Consider the following 20531-nt stretch of genomic DNA (forward strand, 5'->3'; position numbering starts at 1 on the left):
TGTGTTAAATGACTTATGAAGGAAATTAATTAGCTAAAAAAGAAGGCTAAGTGTGTTATGAAATATTAAACCTTGTTAAAAAATAAAATCAATTGTGTTAAATAAGCTTAAAATCCATATCTTATGTTTTATATTACTTTAAAACAGCCTGGAAACTGAATTGCACCATTAATCTTGTACATATGTATCAAGTACAAACAAATGGTTTTGTGGCAAGTAAAAATAATATTTTTATAAATTGATTGTATTGTATTAATTTGTTACAGAAAAGAAAGGAATCATGCAAGGATGCAAGCTGAAGGAAAGGACAACTCTCACATCAGTGCATTACTAATTGTTTTACTTCATCATCAAGCACACCAGGTACAATATTGTACATATTTTGTAACTTGTATATGTCAGACTGGTTGTTGGGAACTGAAATAATATATTTTATGTTTTATTTATTATTAAAATATTACAAGATTTATTGCTGCTATTTTATCACTGTGTGAGGTTATAGCTTATTTAAAATATCTATTATTAAAAAAATCATATTTTAAAGAAAGTCTAAATGTTTCCACAAGGTAATTTATTGAATTGTTTTCTGAAAATGTAAAATTTGACAGTATTGGTGAGCTGGAAAAACACAGTCTGTTGACGTAACTTTAAAGTAGATTAATTTACCTTGGATCGCATGTTTAAGTTATAATTTCAGAGTGAAAAATGTAAAAGAAAACCATTGAAAACAATGGCATAATGATTTTGCTTGTTCACAAGAGGTACTTGATTTATTTTTCCTGTAGTGATACATAAGTTTTTAAAGACTAATGCTTGACACAAAAATTTAAAGGGATAGTTCACCCAAAAATAATGACGTCTTTTATCCTCCACTTGTTTCAAAATATTTTTTTTGTTCTGTTGAACATAAACTCAGGTGGTGCGGTGCACAGTGGATAGCTCTGTTGCCTCCCAGCAAAAATGTTTCTGGTTCGAGCCTCGGCTGGGTCAGTTGGCATTTCTGTGTGAAGTTTGTATGTTCTCCCCGTGTTGGCGTGGGTTTCCTCCGGGTGCTCCTGTTTCCCCCACAAGACATGCGGTACAGGTGAATTGTGTAAGCTAAATTGTCCTTAGTTAATGTGTGTAAATGAGAGTGTATGGGTTTTTCCCAGTGATGTGTTGCAGCTGGAAGAGTATCTGCTGCGTAAAACATGCTGGATAAGTTGACTGTTCATTCCACTTCGGTGACCCCAGATTAATAAAGGGATGAAGCTGAAAAAAAAATGAATGAACACAAACCCAGTTTTTCCTACTATGTTAATCAATAGTTACAGGTTTCTAACATTCTTCAAAATATCTGCTTTAGTGTTTAACAGATTCAAACTGCTTTGAAACAAGTAGAGGATGAATAAATGGTGGCAGAATAGTAAACTATATCTTTAAATGTTTTATTCTGTATGTTATGTGTATTCACATTTGTCTTGTCTTTTGTCATATTGTCCTTCTAGCTCAGATTGTGATGGACCTGGAATGCGACACCAGTTACTCTTAAAGCCTGATTTATACTTCTGCGTCAGGGGACCGGCGTAACCAACGGCGCATGCAACGCGCGTGGCTGTGCATTTATACTTCTGCGCGCTGTCTCTGTCGGTCTGCATTAACACTTCCGAAACGCTAGTTGGCAGTGAGGTGTAAATGTTCCTCTGTGTCGAGTTTCTTCGCTACTTTTTTGCTTTTCCTGAACACTTCCGGGATGTACAAGTGGCTCAAACTCGCTCATTTTGAGGCAGGAACCGGTGGACGTACAACAACTTTAACTATGAGGTAAACACAAAACAAAACTTTCCATCCGGAGCTCCTTCACGGTACTCCACACTTGTAAACAATCGCTCGCTTACATTCGCGCTGCTCTCGGTCCCGCCCAGACTCGTCAGCGCTACCAAGCCGACCAATCACAGAGCTTACGCTAGGCGTCGTTGCGACGTGTAGTTAAATTTTTTGAGAAGTGCACATCAGTGACGGCGACGGCCACATCGAAGGGCTATGCGTCAGCGCCATAGCATACGCCGGCGTTTGACGCAGAAGTATAAATCAGCCTTAAGTCAAGAACCAAATGAAGCACCAGAGTACAGATTATGGAGGTATCTGAAGTTGAACTAACTGGAAGCAGGGAACCATACTAATAAAGTTCCTTAAGGTAAAAGCACCTGCTTTATTTTGATAGGAAGTATTTTTTTATAGAGTTCTATTGTTTTATTCCTATTCTAATTTTATTTTCTTCATATACTGAATGGAAGTCATTCAAATTTCACAACAAATGATTTGCAGATTGAATATAAAATATAATGACATTTTAATGCATTATTTCTTTTGGTTATTCTTTACATCTATATATGGGCAAGTATTTAATCAATGAAAATAATTTTTAACAACTTAACTAAACAAATTACTCTGTTGGACCCTAGCAAAATCCTCAAACTAACACACACTCTTGTGAATGCATTCTCACATTCATACACTCAAAAACACACATTCATACAACAGTCTGTCTCAGTCTGACTCACACACAACATCCTCTCTCACAGATTTTTCTAGCAAACCTCCACCACTAGCTTGTCCTTTTATGCTGCTTTTATTTCAAACATTTTATAGCATGATATAGTCCAGGTTTTTATCACTAAGTATTTTTTTTTCCATTCAGCAGTTTCCTTGTAAAGATGAACCCAGGGAAGGATCGAAAGTGGAGAAGACCAGATCAAGAAAGACTACATCAAGATCTGCGGTCAGTTCAAAGGTACTTTCACTAATTACCAAGATTTCAGACTATGAATTGATGGAGAAAACTTTGAGTGTCAGATCTTCCTACATCGCCTAGCAAAAATTCTTCCCAGTGTCTTGTAGTAGAAGTGATGCAGTCAATCGAGTTTACATTATTTCGTAAATTGCTTTCTGATTTAATAAAAAATATATTAACCAAACTTGATTAATGTAACAATTTTGATGAAAAGGGCATGTTTTACTAGAGCTTTTAGCACAAAGGCACCCCCAACTTGGAATATTGCTGTGTCTGACGTCACGGGGTTGGTATGCTGGAAAAGTTTTTGAATGAGGTATTTGTATGATTTATACATAGTCTGTCTTAAAGCGTAACTAAATTGTACAGGCATTACAGGTCAAAGCAATCTGTTGTTACATTTATCAAAATAAACAATAAGGCTCTTAAAACACTGCTTTGAAAAATGTAGAAAATGTAAAAAAAATATTTCAAATATTTTATAATATTAATAATATTATAAGGAAGTATAAAACCTTCCTAAGCTTGAAAATATACTAAACTTCCTTAAAGGAAATAAACTTCCTTTGTTAGTGCAAATTCCTTTTTATGTAGTCTTGTAATTAAACAATTAAACCATTCAAACAAGTTTACACTTAAAAAAGGTCCGTAATGAAAATCCGATTTTTTTTTCCAAATGTAACTAGCTAAAATAGTACCATGTACTTTTACTCTGTATTAGTATTATTTACTAAAATCTGTTTTATTTTAGCAATATAATAGTATTTCTAGTCCTTTAATTTAATGTAATTTAATTTTCAGTTCTCTTTCCATCTACAAAAACATTAAAAAAATAATTTCACAAGCACATTTAAAATAGGTTTAATACTATGAAATATTATATTAATATTATTTTTTATTTTTTATAAATCGATAGGTAGTTCCTATGGAATGTTTTTATGTATTGCTGAGAATACATTTCAGGTGTTCAATACGTTGCTTGTCAGTCTTAAAAATAAAAATAGGTGCTTAAAAAAGTGCTTAAAAGTCCTTAATTTTAATCGAGTTGTGCCTGTATATACTCTGCAAACAGCACCTTTTAATTGTTGTCTTCTCCGATTTTCAGGATGTTTTGCATTGGACTGTTTTTTTTGGCTTTGACCCTTGCTTGCCCCTGACCTCACTCTTGGACTGCCCTGTTGGATTTTCAGTTTATTTAATTTTTTAAAAAAAATTTGGTTCTGGGTAGATGCTAATAAATATTTAATTGTAATTATTTAATGTAAATCAAAGGCGGCAACACCAAGGCTCCAAAAATACAAATTTATTAAATTAAAAAGGCTGACACAGAGCGTGTAACGTTTCGAGCCGCCGGCTCTTCATCAGACAAATTCTTTTTCGTTGTAATTTTTTAAATAATATGTTTTTGTTAAATATTCGATTTCTGTGTTTGTTCTGTCTACTCGTACTTGTTTATCTTGTCTCTGTAATTATCATTTGTTAATTTAATTAATATGCATTTTATAAAAAAAATATATATATATATTTTCTGTGTTTTTTTTTTCTGTATCTATTTATCTAATTTGTATATACATTTGTGTTTGTATGTTCTTCTTATTCTGTATATCCACTTACCTAATTTTAACTTTTATATTTATTTATTTGCATTTAATTTGTGATAATTCTGTATGCATTTATTTATCTAATTCATATATTTATATGTATTGCATTGATCAATCTGTTGTTGTTTTTTTTTTGTATGCATCTATTAATATAATTTATATAAATTCTATATTTGTATTTATCAATTTATATGCTTCCTTTAAAGCAATTTTTTAAATAAAGCAATTTAAACTAAGCATTCCTTTTAATGTGATTTATATAGCTACCAAATGTAGATGTCAGCCACATCTAACCCAAAAGTCAGCCGCAACTGAACAAGATCTGGGCCAGATCTGTGAAATTGCATGGGCCGCATCTGGGCCAGATCTGAGAAACTGCATGGGCCGCAGCTGGGCCAGATTTCAGAATTTGCATGGGCCGCAGCTGGGCCAGATCTAAGAAAATGTATGGGCCACATCTGGCCCAGATATGGACCAAGCTTTTTCTGAGATATGGTCCAGATCTGGTTCAGTTGTGGCTGACTTTGGATCCTTATGACAGCCACAATCAGGTTGAGTCATCGCCGTCATTCCGCGCGGTATGTGGGCCATATCTGGGCCAGATGTAATTTGCTATCAGTGACCAGCATGGTATTGCTGGTCACTATCAGCGCCAGCATCCCAGCTGCATCTCATGCTGGTGACCAGCATCCCAGCACCAGCATTCCATGCTGGTCATCAGCATAGCACCCAAATCCCAGCAAGACCAGTATATGTTGTGTTTTGGTGCTGGTGACCAGCATGGGATTGCTGGTCACTAGCATACCAGCGCCAGCATCCCAGCAGCATCTCATACTGGTGACCAGTATCCCAGCACCAGCATTTCATGCTGGTCACCAGCATAGCACCCAAATCCCAGCAAGACCAGCATATGTTGTGTTTTGGTGCTGGTGACCAGCATGGGATTGCTGGTCACTAGCATCCCAGCGCCAGCATCCCAGCAGCATCTCATACTGGTGACCAGCATCCCAGCACCAGCATTTCATGCTGGTCACCAGCATAGCACCCAAATTCCAGCAAGACCAGCATATGTTGTGTTTTGGTGCTGGTGACCAGCATGGGATGCTGGTGACCAGCATGGGATTGCTGGTCACTAGCATATTACCAGCGCCAGCATCCCAGCAGCATCTCATACTGGTGACCAGCATCCCAGCACCAGCATAGCACCCAAATCCCAGCAAGACCAGCATATGTTGTGTTTTGGTGCTGGTGACCAGCATGGGATTGCTGGTCACTAGCATACCAGCGCCAGCATCCCAGCAGCATCTCATACTGGTGACCAGCATCCCAGCACCAGCATTTCATGCTGGTCACCAGCATAGCATCCAAATCCCAGCAAGACCAGCATATGTTGTGTTTTGGTGCTGGTGACCAGCATGGGATGCTGGTGACCAGCATGGGATTGCTGGTCACTAGCATATTACCAGCGCCAGCATCCCAGCAGCATCTCATACTGGTGACCAGCATCCCAGCACCAGCATAGCACCCAAATCCCAGCAAGACCAGCATATGTTGTGTTTTGGTGCTGGTGACCAGCATGGGATTGCTGGTCACTAGCATACCAGCGCCAGCATCCCAGCAGCATCTCATACTGGTGACCAGCATCCCAGCACCAGCATTTCATGCTGGTCACCAGCATAGCATCCAAATCCCAGCAAGACCAGCATATGTTGTGTTTTGGTGCTGGTGACCAGCATGGGATGCTGGTGACCAGCATGGGATTGCTGGTCACTAGCATATTACCAGCGCCAGCATCCCAGCAGCATCTCATACTGGTGACCAGCATCCCAGCACCAGCATAGCACCCAAATCCCAGCAAGACCAGCATATGTTGTGTTTTGGTGCTGGTGACCAGCAAGGGATGCTGGTGACCAGCATGGGATTGCTGGTCACTAGCATACCAGCGCCAGCATCCCAGCAGCATCTCATACTGGTGACCAGCATCCCAGCACCAGCAATTCATGCTGGTCACCAGCATAGCACCCAAATCCCAGCAAGACCAGCATATGTTGTGTTTTGGTGCTGGTGACCAGCATGGGATGCTGGTGACCAGCATGGGATTGCTGGTCACTAGCATACCAGCGCCAGCATCCCAGCAGCATTTCATACTGGTGACCAGCATCCCAGCACCAGCATTTCATGCTGGTCACCAGCATAGCACCCAAATCCCAGCAAGACCAGCATATGTTGTGTTTTGGTGCTGGTGACCAGCATGGGATGCTGGTGCTTGTATGCTGGCCACCAGCATAGCAGCAGCATCCTATGCTGGTCACCAGCATCACAGCACCAGCATCCCATGCTGGTCACCAGCATAATACCAGCATCACAGCACCAGCATCCCATGGTCACCACAGCATAACACCAGCATCCCATGCTGGTCACCAGCATAGCACCAGCATCTCATGCTGGTCATCACAGCATTACACCAGCATCACAGCACCAGCATCCCATGCTGGTTATCAGCATACCAGCACCAGCATCCCATGCTGGTCACCAGCATACCAGCACCAAAACACAACATATGCTGGTCTTGCTGGTGACCAGCAATGCTGGTCTATGCTGGTTTTTTCAGCAGGGACTATAGAAGTAAAGTTGGTTTTATATTCACACATTCAGACTTTCCCCTTAATAATATAATTTCATAAAAGTATTATTTGCAAACTCTAAACAGTAAAATCATATTAGCAGCAAATGACTATCAAAGTACAACATTGTTCACAGTCAAATAAACAGTGTTAATGTTGAATTCAAGTCATACTGGCAGGCTAACTCTGATGACATATTCAAAGTAACATGGTAAACAATATAGAGACTTCTAAATGAACAAATGTGTGAATATAAAACCAACTTTACCTCTATTGTAAAGCTCGCATTACACACTTTTCTGTTTCAAACAAAAGCCCTCGGTTACTAAGAATAAAATAGTACTACGCTGTATAAAGGGTTAAAATAATATTTCCAACAGCAGGTACACAATGTAGCATCGGATGAAAAACATGAAACTTTAATTAAATCGGGTTATATCCGTAAACATTTAAAAACACAAACCTTTCTCCAGTTGAATCAAAGCGCTGAAGCGGCGCCGCCTGATGACGTCACACACCACGCCAAAATAAAAGTCTTTTTTGTTTAGCTTTTTTGCCCCTTACTGTTGCAGTCATGACTTATTGATACATTTCTCCCTTGTTTTTCACTCTATACTATTTCTGCTATCTCTCTCTCTCTCTCTCTCTCTCACATTTCACATTTTAGGTGCTTTATTGGCATGACAAATAACTGTACATTTATATTGCATACGTACAAACAAGACAGTAGTGCAAACAAATATGGATATAAAATATAATACAGAAAAAACACAGAAATAAATAAAATAAAAATAGATTAATAAAAATAAAAAGATTGATAAAATAAAAAATATTAATAAAAATTAAAATAGATTAGATCTCTCTCACAAACACACACTTTAGTATTTAAAGTTGATCAAATTTTTTAATCTAAACATTTTAAGACAATTTTGAGAAACTTTTTTTAATCCAGTTCATGATGACTTGCATGTCTACAACACATTACTTACTATTAATATATGAGAGTCCAAATCTCATCCTCATAATTATGACCCCTTATTTTCTTTTCTATTTTTACAACTTTATAGGCCTATATAGTGTTTATTATTGTTTCAAATGAATTGTCATCTCTTATTAGCTGTGTTCCACGTTTTCTGCCATTCTTTAGCAATATCTTCAGTAATAATATTTCATTTACCTTTACTTACAGAAGCATTAAAGGGGTAGTTCACATAAAAAAAAAAACATTTTTACCTGTTTGAGTTTCTTCTGCTGAATGCAAATGAAGAGAATAGGCTACAGGGTCAAGAAGCAGCCACTACATGGTTTAACAGCTCCTACTTTGGACATAGCTGCTTTTTTCAACATTTTCTGGCACTCAAAATGTTCTCGAGAGCCACATCGCACTGCTTTTTTTAAATTTATTTATTAATTTTTTATTGCAACAACAACTGTTCATTACAACAAATAGAAATACAGAAACTGATACTCGTGTGATATTACTCATATATTCATTCATTTTCTTTATAGCTTAGTCCTTTTATTAATCAGGGGTCACCATAGTGGAATGAACTGCCAACTTATCCAGCAGCACATGCTTTACACAGCGGATGCCCTTCCAGCTGCAACCCGTTACTGGGAAACATGCATACAAACTCATTCACACACACCGCATGTCTATGAACTTTGTGAAAACCAGAGCATCCGGAGGAAACGCACGCGAACACAGGGAGAACATGCAAACTCCACATAGAAATGCCAACTGACCCAGTAGAGGCTCGAACCAGCAACCTTCTTGCTGTGAGGCAATCGTGCTACCCACTGCAACACTGTGAAACCTCACATATGTGTAATTGTTTGAGGTATTAAACTGGTATTGGTGAAGAACTATGGTTACTAAAAGGCACCATTCAGATGTAATGATCTGGGCAATCAAGCATGTATTGTTATAGACACCTTTGCTTATTTGTCTTAAGAGATGTAAGGCAGGTCCTATTCATGTAATTTGCTTTAGGCTATCAAGTTGGTATTGGGATGAACAGCTATACCTGTTAACAGGTTTCATATATGTAAAACGGTCCTATTCAGTTAATGGTCTGGACTATTAGGCAGCTATTAATAAAGACGACTGCACATGATGATGAGTCATTTATTTAAATGAATCTGTGACACAGATATTTAAATTTCATTGTTGCAAACAAGTTACAGGAGTAAGTGCAGTTGTTGTTGTATGTGACGTTCACCACTGTGATTACACCATAGTGAAACAGAAGTCTGAGAAATGCTGTAGTTGGTGTAGGTGGAGCAGGTTAATCACATTAAAAGTTCTGCATTGTGTAGATATAAAGTGAACTCTTGTCATTGAATTACCCTGTATAAACTCCCTATACAATAATTTACTTGTGATGTAATTATTTTCTAATTATAAATATATAGCTGCATGACAGATTTAATAGTGGACTCCACAAAGGTAAGACAAAAGCTTGACATCGCATCACGTGAGTGCATGAGACCAATAGAAGATCAAAACATGAGCTATATGGAGCAATCAGTCGCTTTTAGTAACGTCTAATCATATTGTTTTATCCCACCCTTTTTTGCAGCGCTGTACGAAAGAATTTTGCAAGAACAAACACTCGTGTGAGCGCGGCCCAACTTGCTTTCAGATTAACTATGCCCAGCTGCTATATATATGTATAGCAACAGGCGTTTCTGTGTGGAGTTTGCATGTTCTCCCTGCTTTTCCGTGGGTTTCCTCCGGGTACTACGGTTTCCCCCACAGTCCAAAGACATGCGGTACAGGTGAATTGGGTAGGCTAAATTGTCCATAGTGTATGAGTGTGTGTGTGTGGATGTTTCCCAGAGATGGGTTGCGGCTGGAAGGGCATCCGCTGTGTAAAAACTTGCTGGTTAAGTTGGCGGTTCATTCCGCTGTGGCGACCCCAGATTAGTAAAGGGACTAAGCCGACAAGAAAATGAATAAATTATATATATATATATATATATATATATATATATATATATATATATATATATATATATATATATATAAAGTTTCTGATTAAAAGTTGCTTTCTTGGTTTCTTTGTGTCGCTTGATTTGTGCCTGTACCATAACAGTTGATTCGACTGCATTGAGTGAGTGATTGCATTTTCCCTCCTTCTCCTGGTTAAGAGATAAAGCTATATAATAGAATTAGTTATATTTCAGATAATATAAATCAATTATTAGCAACAAAAGAGCAACTTCATAATGATTTTAGTGTAAAAGACTTTAATTTGAAGCAAAAAAGATGCTGGAGGACTGGATCAGATATATGGCACTTTACTCACACCTGATTGCTTCTGAAGCTTGTACATAACATTTCACAGCACCTGGAATTAACACAAATGAGTTTGAAGTTACAGTGTGTCTCATCCATTTGTGATTAATGTACAAACAATTATCTTCTAAGGTCAAAAGTAGCAAAAAATAGACAGTATGTGATCGCGTTACTGTGTTAAAAAAGGTTTTGTCACAGAGTATCTTATATATTCTTTTGTGAATGTCTATGCATATTTGTATGCACAAACACAACTGATAATTAGAGAGAAAAACATCTTTGTTACATATCAGGTGAATAAGAGGCTTTTGAGAAAGATGAGCTGCTCACACATGTTCTGTTTAAGTAAAAAAACGAAGGAAAGAAAAAAATTGTCACAGAAACAAGTTACATTTTGATCATAAAAATTTATAGACACATTTGGAAAGAAATAATTGATCTGTTAAGAGTGTGTTGACAGTTTACAGGAAGCAGTAATGAGCTGCATGTGCTTTAGGAGAAGTAAAGGACTCTAAACTCACATAAAGAACAAGTTCAGTGATAAATAAATGACTAAAACATTGCTAATATTAATATATTGACTGAACTTGACACAAATAAAACCTCACTGTGAAGATTAGAAATTGTTTCTATTAACAAATAATGATATATCACAGTACAATAGTATCACTTACATAACTAGTATATAAGTGAATGTAGTTGTGTGTGTTGAGATATCAGTGTGATTTAAGTCTTCAATGCTCATTTGCATCTTTAAACAAAAAACAGCTTGGGAAAAAAAAAACAATAAAATGAGTTTCAAATCAAAATACCTCAACATAAGTGTATCAGCATTAACTACAAAATGCAGCAGCCACAATAAAAAAGCTTCCATCAATAGTCCTATAAAACAACAGCAACAAAACAAATGATGATGGCTAAAGCCAACTTATTTTCCCAATACATCATTATTTCTCTGTAAAACTGGTTTGTAAAGCTGCTAAACTTCCCATCCCCCACTGTATGTGTCCTGAGTCTTCACTGCTCATTTCATTTGCATCTCTATACCAGCTTTAATGGGGGCCAATTGAGTCTTATCCAATCACATTCCAGATCCAGTAGCTCAGCAGGGTTGCATCTATATATTCCGTGTTCCTAACGGAGGCTTCATTATCTGATTTAGCTGTAAGAGAACAACTTTGGAGGACAAACTACGATTGTAGATTCCTACATTGGGATTATTACCAACAACAACCTACAAAGAAAAACCCACGGAGGCCTTTTTTATCCCACTTCTTCATTGAAGACAGAAAAGGTGAGTTGCACATTTTGAATTTACACTCAAATAATATCTGAATGCTAACATTATAAAATGTAAATATGTGTGGATGCATTGTTCAACATTGTATTAAGTTCTTCAGTCAAATTTAAAAGCTTCTTTACAACTATTCAGTTTAGCGACCGCACAGAAGAGAAAAGCGTTCTCGGCCGTCAGATCCAAACTCCAACAAAAAGGTGCGGAAACTTTTCTAATTTACCCAGCAATACTGAAAGTCTCATTCAAAGGCCAAAAATACTCGTTTGAGACGCCGGATGAAGCCGAGAAATACATCGAGGGACTGGAGCGAACAACGTCAGCGCCGGCTCGCAGGTCTTTATATCCTCAGCTCCAGGAGGCAATGGAGGAAACCGATTAAGGAGACAATATTGGACTTATCAACACTTAAATGACATGATTAGAAACATTTCTTAGCCCCCTAAATGACCAAATTATACGGTAAACAACTATTACTATTAATATTATTATTTTGTTTTATTGGTATTTAAAGTTACGGTTAGATATTCATGATACAAATTTTATTTATTTAATACTATTTATTTTATTATTATATATATTTTTACTATTATTTGTTATGTTATTTATTTTAGTTATTTATTTTATTATTTTTTATTTATTTATTTATTTTTATTAATTTATTTTTATTTTTTTATTTTTTTGTCGACAAGGTGGGGGCTAAGTTTCTTGGTTTAAGATTGGAACAGCCCGAATTCAAAACTTGTTACATGTTTAAATAGAGTTGATGCTGATACACTGATGGTTGTAACGTTCCTCAGCTGTTTAATATCAAGGAGGTACTGGAAGGCGAATAGTGTTAAGACATTGCCTCGCGATCGCCACAGACGCTCGTTATTGAGGGGGTTAGGGAAAGGGTGGGGCACTCAGGAATAAAATACGCAGAAATTTTTATATTCTTTTCATATATATCCACGAAATTTCTATGTTTAAATTGCACCTACTACTACAATCTTTACATGTTTATTTGTGAAAGCTTTATGTTCAGAGATTATGGTTAATTTGAATATTATGTCTCTTAACGTCAGAGGGTTAAACTCTCCTAGTAAACGGACTAAATTTTTAGATTATCTTCGCAGGAAAAACATAGACGTTGCACTTATCCAAGAAACCCATCTAAGGATAGCAGATGTCCAGCGATTACAAAACAAACACTATATTCCTATAGTATCTTCAGGTTATAACTCTAAAAAGAGAGGGGTGGCAATATTATTTAAAAGAAATCATACTTTCAGTATTGAAAATTTAGGATCAGACAATAATGGTAGAATGGCATATTGTTGTACTAATATAGGAGGAAAGAAGCTAATGTTTGTCAATATTTATGCCCCAAACTCTTATGATGCTCCTTTTTTCCCAGACATTACAAAAACTCTTTTAGCCTATAATGAATATTCACTTATTATTGGAGGAGACATGAACACGGTAATGGACACTGTTTTAGATCGATCAAATCCTTCAATCCCAATGATACAACCCCAGTCTTCAAAAGCATTAAATTGGTTTACTAAAGACCTAAACGTGAGTGACACCTGGAGGTTGCTCAACCCTAATGTGAAAGAATACACTTACTTCTCACCAAGACATAAATCCTATTCAAGAATAGACTACATCTTACTATCTCCTATGATATTTTCATGTGTAAAGAACATTGAATTTCTACCACAAAGTATTTCTGACCACAATGCAATAACAACATCGCTGCAATTTAGTACACTGACCAAACCCTCTAGATGGAGATTCAATACTCTTTTACTCAAAAACGAGGAATATACAACTATTCAGTTTTTTGTTTGTTTGTTTATTTGGTTATAAATATTGTTTTTATCCTGACATGTAGTTACGTCACTAGTTTTAATCAGCTCATTTGTGGCTATTGTTTCTTGCTCAGACTTACCTGATTTGTTTTTGTTAATTACTCTCATATAAAGAAACTGTTAAAGCAAATGTTAAAGATAAGTTTGTTTCTGTTCATTGTTTTGTTCATTTTAAACAGAATAAAGTGTCCAAACACAGAGGAAACAGACTGATCTCCACACTGTTATAAAGATGGCGTTTATTAAAGAGGAGAGTGAAGATGTGAAGATTGAAGAAACATTCAGAGTCAAGCAGGAACAAACAGGTTGGTTTTCACTCTCAAACACCAACTCAGTCATTTGATCCTCATTTAGATATATTTTAATGATAAGAATACTAAATTAAATCCATCTTGCAGCCCTGAGTGTGCTGCCTAGTTCTTCTAAATTCACATAAGCACTTATTTAAAGATAGGAATGAGTTTCTTTTATACTTGTTCTCGTGTCATTCTTTTTCTGTTTTAATAGTCTCCCATTTTCTCTACCTTCTTAAGGTTATTGCGTTTCTTGTTCTCCTACTGTTTGTAAAGCGTCCATGAGCACTGGCACTAAATAAAAACAATCAATTTAAAAAGTTTGTCTGAGCTGACAATATTTGACCTATTCTATTCTCATAAAAGATATCTGCTATTACGGTGATGGTGTTGGCTTAGTACTTTCCATTTGCATATGTCACGTTGATCACAATTCCCCTTTTTTTAATCAACTTTTTTTATGGGTTTAAACTTGTTTCTAGTAGTTGTTACTAGTTCTCACAGATAGTAACTGAGTTAGAATGACATCATAATTATATTAACTAATTACAAGGGCTATTCCCTATAACCTGCAGGGTCTTAAAATGTCTTAAATTTCAAAATCTAAAATTTTAGGCCTTAAAAAGTCTTAAATTTACTGAAATGTTGTGAGGTCTTAAATCTTTTTTAAACAAGTCTTTATTTTTCTTTGTTCATGTTTTGTTACATAATCTTGCCAAAACCCATACAATCACCAACAATTTATCTCAATAAATGTTAAACTTTTTATTCAAAAAGGTCATTTTAACTCTATTTATTATAATAGTTTAATTATTTTGCTTACAATAACATTTGTTTAAACGTGCACCATGGATTTACTGCTGAGGACATAGACCTGGACAGATTGTTGCGCATAGATTTAGTTTATTTTAGTTTTAAAACTTTAAAATCATTTGCTCGTTTGTTTTTTATTTTAAAGAAAGTTTATTTTGGAAAAAAGTATTTAAAATAGTCTAATATTTGACTGGGGAATCTCAATGTCTGTTAACTGTTGAAATGAGATAAATGTGCCATCTTTAAACAGGTCCTTAACACAGATAACTCCCTACCTAAAGCATAATTGGAATGCTGAATCTATAAGAGAGGAAGAGAATAACGGATTTAACAAAATAGGAGCAGAAGGCAATGCTTGTTTATTATTAAAGTGAGGTCTGAATTGTGACCATATTCTGAGTGATCCATTAATAACTGGGTTATTCGTAAAATATTGTTTACTAACTGTGTTGTGTCCGGTAGTGGAAATACGTTGGATCTTTACTGGAACATGGCACTAGAATGTTTTAAACAAAGCAAAAAGGATTTATTATTCTTTAGTGGTTTTACAGCAGCATGATACTGTCTCACACTTCATTATCTTTCTTGATCACTGCACCTCCTATAACCCAGCGGCGCTCCCTGTAAACAATTAATCACAGGCATATGTACAGAACACACACAATTACAGCTGAACTGCAACAACAGTAGCATTCAGCAATTTGAACAAAATAATACACTTTCTCTTTTTTTTTTCATTAATTCTTATTTTTGGTGAACAAACACCACAAACTGGAATGAAAGCACAAAGTAGTGAGCGTAATGACACTGGATTAGACGTGTGCTGTTTCATCAGTAACCAAAGTGGGGCCTCTTCATTACAGATGTTGGAAAACCAGAATAGTGTTTCTATAGTCAGTTTGTGTAAATTGGCTGTGCAATAATAGGGTATATGTCGAAGCATGCTAATAGGACTTTTAATTTGCCAGTAACCTGGGTTAAGCGCTTCCGGTACACTGTATGCCAAAGCAAAAATCTGCGTGTTTAAGGTCTGTTTTCTTTAGAAATCAGCAATCTCCACTGCTCGAGTGATATCTGATATAAAGTGGGTCTCAGATTGTACAAGAAGCACTGCATTACATTACATTTTTCCCCGCCATGTCTTTGTAATATGAGCATTTATTTTACCCCAGTATATTCAATTGAGCTGCTGCGCTAGCCTGCCGATTCTGACCGGCCAGCCACCCCTGCTCTACTTGTCCCCACAAAGCAACAGTTCAGTCAACTTCTCTTTCTTCCGCACACCACATAATGCTGGCCTCTTCAACTCTCCTCTTCTTTCACTCACCCATTTCCTTTTAGCCGTCCCACAGGTGGAGATCAATTAAACAATGTTGACTGTCGTCACAGGAAATACCAAAAATCATAAATGCATGATTATATGCTGTTATGGCTTTGCAAGTTTTTTTCCAAACTAAGCCTCAAAATCACCCCAGAATTGATGAAAAAGTCCCAACAGCACACAATGGGAAAGGTGCACATTTCAGCCTTTAGGCAGATGCTGTACAGGTGTGTCTCATGTCTGTGAGGCAAATATTCAGCTGTTTTTTTAGCTTTTACCCCAGAACTTTTTTCTGATGCATTTACCACTCAGGCAAAGAATAAACAAGTATTTCCTGTCTGCTTTACAAATTTTAGAAAAAACATTTTGTTATTATGAATATATACGAATAAAATTAGGCCATTTACAGCTTTCAAATCTGTGTCTTATCAATGACCAAAATTACTTTTATGATCAATTATGTAAGGAACTCTGAAAACTGAACTGACACGGTTTCAATTTACTAAAACTTCTATGTTAGGCGACTTTGACATAATTTACATTGTAAAAGCACTAGATAAATAAAGATGAATTAAATGTGCTTAAATGTGAACATGTTAATGGACCGAACAAAACATGATCTTATATATTTTACATTTAATGTGCATGAAAATGACAGTGTGTGTAGCCAATGTTTCCAGTGTCTTTTCACTATTCAGCTTTTGATGAGATTTTTTTAAGACTTAATGAAAACTAAAATTTTATTTATTTATTTCAGACCTAATTGAAGAGAATGAGGAGAGTAAAGAGGAGGAACATCATGTCAAAATTGAGGAAAAAACTCATTTACAGACTGATGGTATTTTGAAAAGGAGAGACAAGAATTGTTTAACCTGCACTCAGTGTGGAAAGAGTTTCAGCCAATCATCATCCCTTAATCTACACATGAGGATCCACACTGGAGAGAAACCATTCACATGCACTCAGTGTGGGAAGAGTTTCAGCCAATCATCATCTCTTAATCTACACATGAGGATCCACACTGGAGAGAAACCATTCACATGCACTCAGTGTGGGAAATGTTTCAGCCAATCATCAAACTTAAATCAACACATGAGGATCCACACTAAAGAGAAACCATTCACTTGCACTTATTGTGGGAAGAGTTTCAGCCTATCATCATCCCTTAATATACACATGAGGATCCACACTGGAGAAAAACCATTCGCATGCACTCAGTGTGGGAAGAGTTTTAGCTGTTTATCACACCTTAATCACCACAAGTGGATCCACACTGGAGAGAAACCATTCACATGCTCTCAGTGTGGGAAGAGTTTCAGCCAATCATCATCCCTTAATATACACATGAGGATCCACACTGGAGAGAAACCATTCACATGCACTCAGTGTGGAAAGAGTTTCAGCCAATCATCATCCCTTAATATACACATGAGGATCCACACTGGAGAGAAACCATTTACATGCACTCAGTGTGGGAAGAGTTTTAACTGCTCATCACTCCTTAATAAACACATGAAGATCCACACTGGAGAGAAACCATTTGCATGCACTCAGTGTGGGAAGAGTTTCAGCCACTCATCGTCCCTTAATCGACACATGATGCGCCACACAGGAGAGAAACCATTCATGTTTAATCATGTTGTTTAATCCTGCCCCTTTTCACAGCGTCGTACAACAAAATTTTGCATGCTCAAACTACTGTGACCGCAGCTTCGGTGTGGGATGAGTTCAGCAACACATCAGACCTTAATAAACACATGAAGACCCACACTGGAGAGAAACCATTCACATGAACTCAATGTGGGAAGAGTTTCAACAGATCAGCAAACCTAAATGAACACATAAAGATCCACAATGATGTGAGAGATATATGTATATGTGCTTAAGTGTGAGAAGACTTTTCTTACAGCTCAAATTAAAACTGCACCAGACGATTCACACTGGAGAGACCGTACAAGTTTTCACACTGTGACAAGAGGTTTAATCAGTTAACACATCTGAAAACAGAAGAAGATTGGATGCATCTGTACTCCACTCTCCAGTGTATTCATGTAGCTAGTGTTGCTTTGGATGATGTTCTCTGTCTGACTCCCTGAATGAGAAAAATCACTAGGAAGAAAGTCCAATCATTTGTCCTGTGTTGCATCTTTTATTAGTAAAGTTTCTTTACTTTTAGGTTCAAGATTCTTTTTAGTTTACTACATTTACTTTTTTGAGTAGAATACGATCTTGATGAATATTTTATGATTTGGGCAGACCGACAGGTATTCAGTTTTACAATATTAATATACTGTGATGATCCCAAAACTCCAGATTGCCTGCATTACTCATTAATGGGTATATAAAAAGTTGTTGTGCTAGCTACTCCAGGTCGCTGTGGCTTCTCAGGAGTCATCATGTCAAGACCTGCCATCTCATTGACTCTTTAACCTTATGTGTTGTTGTGATTTATATCCTAAGTGTTTATCTTCATTATTATCCCTAAACATTTGTTGGTTGCTTTGATTGATTGTTCTACGAGTTACATTTTATAATAAATAATTTGCATTCAGGCTATTTTGTTGGCTCGTCTCTCTTTTATGTTGGGACTCAAACAAGCATAACACTTTTTGTAAAATGTGTCCAGTTGCGTCCAAGATCTTTTCCTTTCAGTCATGACCATAGGTGAGAGTAGGAACCTAGATTGAGCAGTAAACTGAGAACACTGCCTTTTGTCTCAGCTCCTTCAACACAACAATCACATTAACTACATTACTGCTGCTGCTGCACTGATCCATCTTTAAATCTTACATTCCATTGCTCATGAAAAAAAAAAAAAACGCAGATACTTGAACTTCATTTGGGGTAAGGACTTTCCTCCAATCTGGAGATGGCCACCTTTTTCGTCAAGCACCATGGTTTCTGACCTAGAGGTGCTGTTTCTTTCCCTGCCATGTCACATTCAGCAGCAAACCGTCCCACTGCATGTGGAAGGTCCATATACTATGAAGCCAAAAGGACAGCGTTACCTGCAAATGGCAGAGACAGTCCTAGCCTGCACCTAAAATTCTGTCAGTAAATTTTTTTATATTTTAAATAACACATTAACAAAATAAAATAAATAAATAGATGAATAGATAGATATTGTAGTGGTGGAAGGGGAAGTAGGATGGCTTGTTCCACCATAAACCGAGATGGAGCTTTCTCAGGAGGCATAGACTAGTGAGTGACATGTCTCAGACTGAAGGTGTAATAATGAAATAAATGCTCAGGAAGCCCCAACCCTTTTTCATCAACTGGCTGTTGCAATGTACTCCTATGCAATCTAGAATGCTTATCCTCTTATCAGAGCAATGGTTCTCAATTGTGGTGCTTGTGCAAAATGAGTGGACAACCGTCCCAAATTAATTTAATCTCTTATTACTAGATCTTAGAATCACACCTGAGAAACCACAAAAGCAAAGATTTTACTTATCTTCATCTGCTTAAGATCAATTTGCACCAGATGAGCAAGAGATGACATTTGTTTGAGTTTCTTTTGCCGACTGGCCTCTACAAAACACGGCGTTCCTGATGGATTGGTGACTCAGCTTCAGTGACGTCCTTAAGATTCACTTGCTTGTGAGTGGAAATTGTCCTGGGTTACCAGGGTGACAAACTCTGCTGAGAGTCGGTTTGCAGAAGTTTTTTTTAGCAGTTTCTGCGGTTCCTAAACTTTAAGAGGTTGCGTGGAAAGTTTTTTGCGACCTGATTGAGTGGCTGTGCATTGACCGAAAGCAAGGCGAGAGGGGGCACAGAGCAGCAGCAAGCATGAGCGAGCTAATGCAAAAAGCAAAGTTTTACTGTCTTTCAATGAGCAGTTGCCATGAAGGGCGGGCCCACGCCCCATACCATTATGCTCAGTGTAAGTCATTAACAGACTGCTTGGTAATTTCATGTGGTAAAATATCTTGTAAGTTTGTTACTATTGTACAACAAATGTTACAAGAAGACATTCCTCCAACATGAAACAGTCAATGAGAAGGTTTTGGAAAGTGATTTATAGCTCAGATTGGAGGCTTCTAGAGGGGATGTAGACCTTCAGCTGTAGGTGGAGGTAAGAGGGTGCAGTGGCAGTGATTTGAACTTGACAAGAGCCTCGTGCGGTAACCAATACAGGGAGATAAAGAGAGGAGGTACATGGGCTCTCATTGAAGACCAGATGAGCTGTGGCGTTCTGGGGCATCTGTAGAGGATTAAGGGTGCAGGATGGGAATCCAGCTAGAAGAGCACTGTCGGGGTCCAGCCTTGAAATGACAAGAGTTTGCACTAAAAGTTGTGCAGCATGGCATGATCTGATAAGTAGAGTCTGATTTTTCTAATGTTGAAAAGTGCAGCTCTGCATGATGGAGCTGTGTTAGCAATGTCCTCTTTGAAGGACAACTGATTATCCAGTATCACCCTAAGATTTCTTACCGAACTACATGGGGTAATGGTGGATGATCCCAGCTTGACTGAGAAATTGTATTGAATGTGTGGAGTTGTAGGGAAGGTGATGTATGCAGAGGAGTAAGCAGTTCACTAGCTGGCCTTCATTACATCTGCTTAAAAGTGTTTGGGAATGTGCCAGTGTGGAGTGAAGGAAGAGATTGACTTTTTCTTCAGAGGGTGTTGTTTGACTGCTAATTTGAGTGTTT

General features: G+C 37.1%; 3 protein-coding genes and 1 long non-coding RNA gene across 5 annotated transcripts in view; 3 read left to right on the plus strand and 1 right to left on the minus strand.

Moving 5' to 3' along the window:
* LOC137489462 (uncharacterized) overlaps positions 1–7501 on the minus strand; it is a 243196-nt gene extending 235695 nt beyond the window's left edge. Inside the window, exon 1 of the mRNA XM_073948495.1 lies at positions 7462–7501. The gene's annotated coding sequence lies outside the window, so the exon portion shown is untranslated. The remainder of the gene's footprint in view (positions 1–7461) is intronic.
* The window catches only part of si:ch73-110p20.1, a 592105-nt gene that overhangs the window by 449589 nt on the left and 121985 nt on the right, over positions 1–20531 (plus strand).
* Positions 1–20531, plus strand: part of LOC137489621 (uncharacterized) — a 115936-nt gene that overhangs the window by 68472 nt on the left and 26933 nt on the right. The gene's annotated exons all lie outside the window — the stretch shown is intronic.
* LOC137491103 (uncharacterized) overlaps positions 11448–20531 on the plus strand; it is a 1183352-nt gene continuing 1174268 nt past the window's right edge. For both annotated transcript variants that reach the window (XR_012402609.1, XM_073948776.1), the window contains exon 1: positions 11448–11593. The gene's annotated coding sequence lies outside the window, so the exon portion shown is untranslated. The remainder of the gene's footprint in view (positions 11594–20531) is intronic.

Source organism: Danio rerio, chromosome 4 (assembly GCF_049306965.1).
Source record: "Danio rerio strain Tuebingen ecotype United States chromosome 4, GRCz12tu, whole genome shotgun sequence".
Lineage (NCBI taxonomy): Eukaryota > Metazoa > Chordata > Actinopteri > Cypriniformes > Danionidae > Danio > Danio rerio.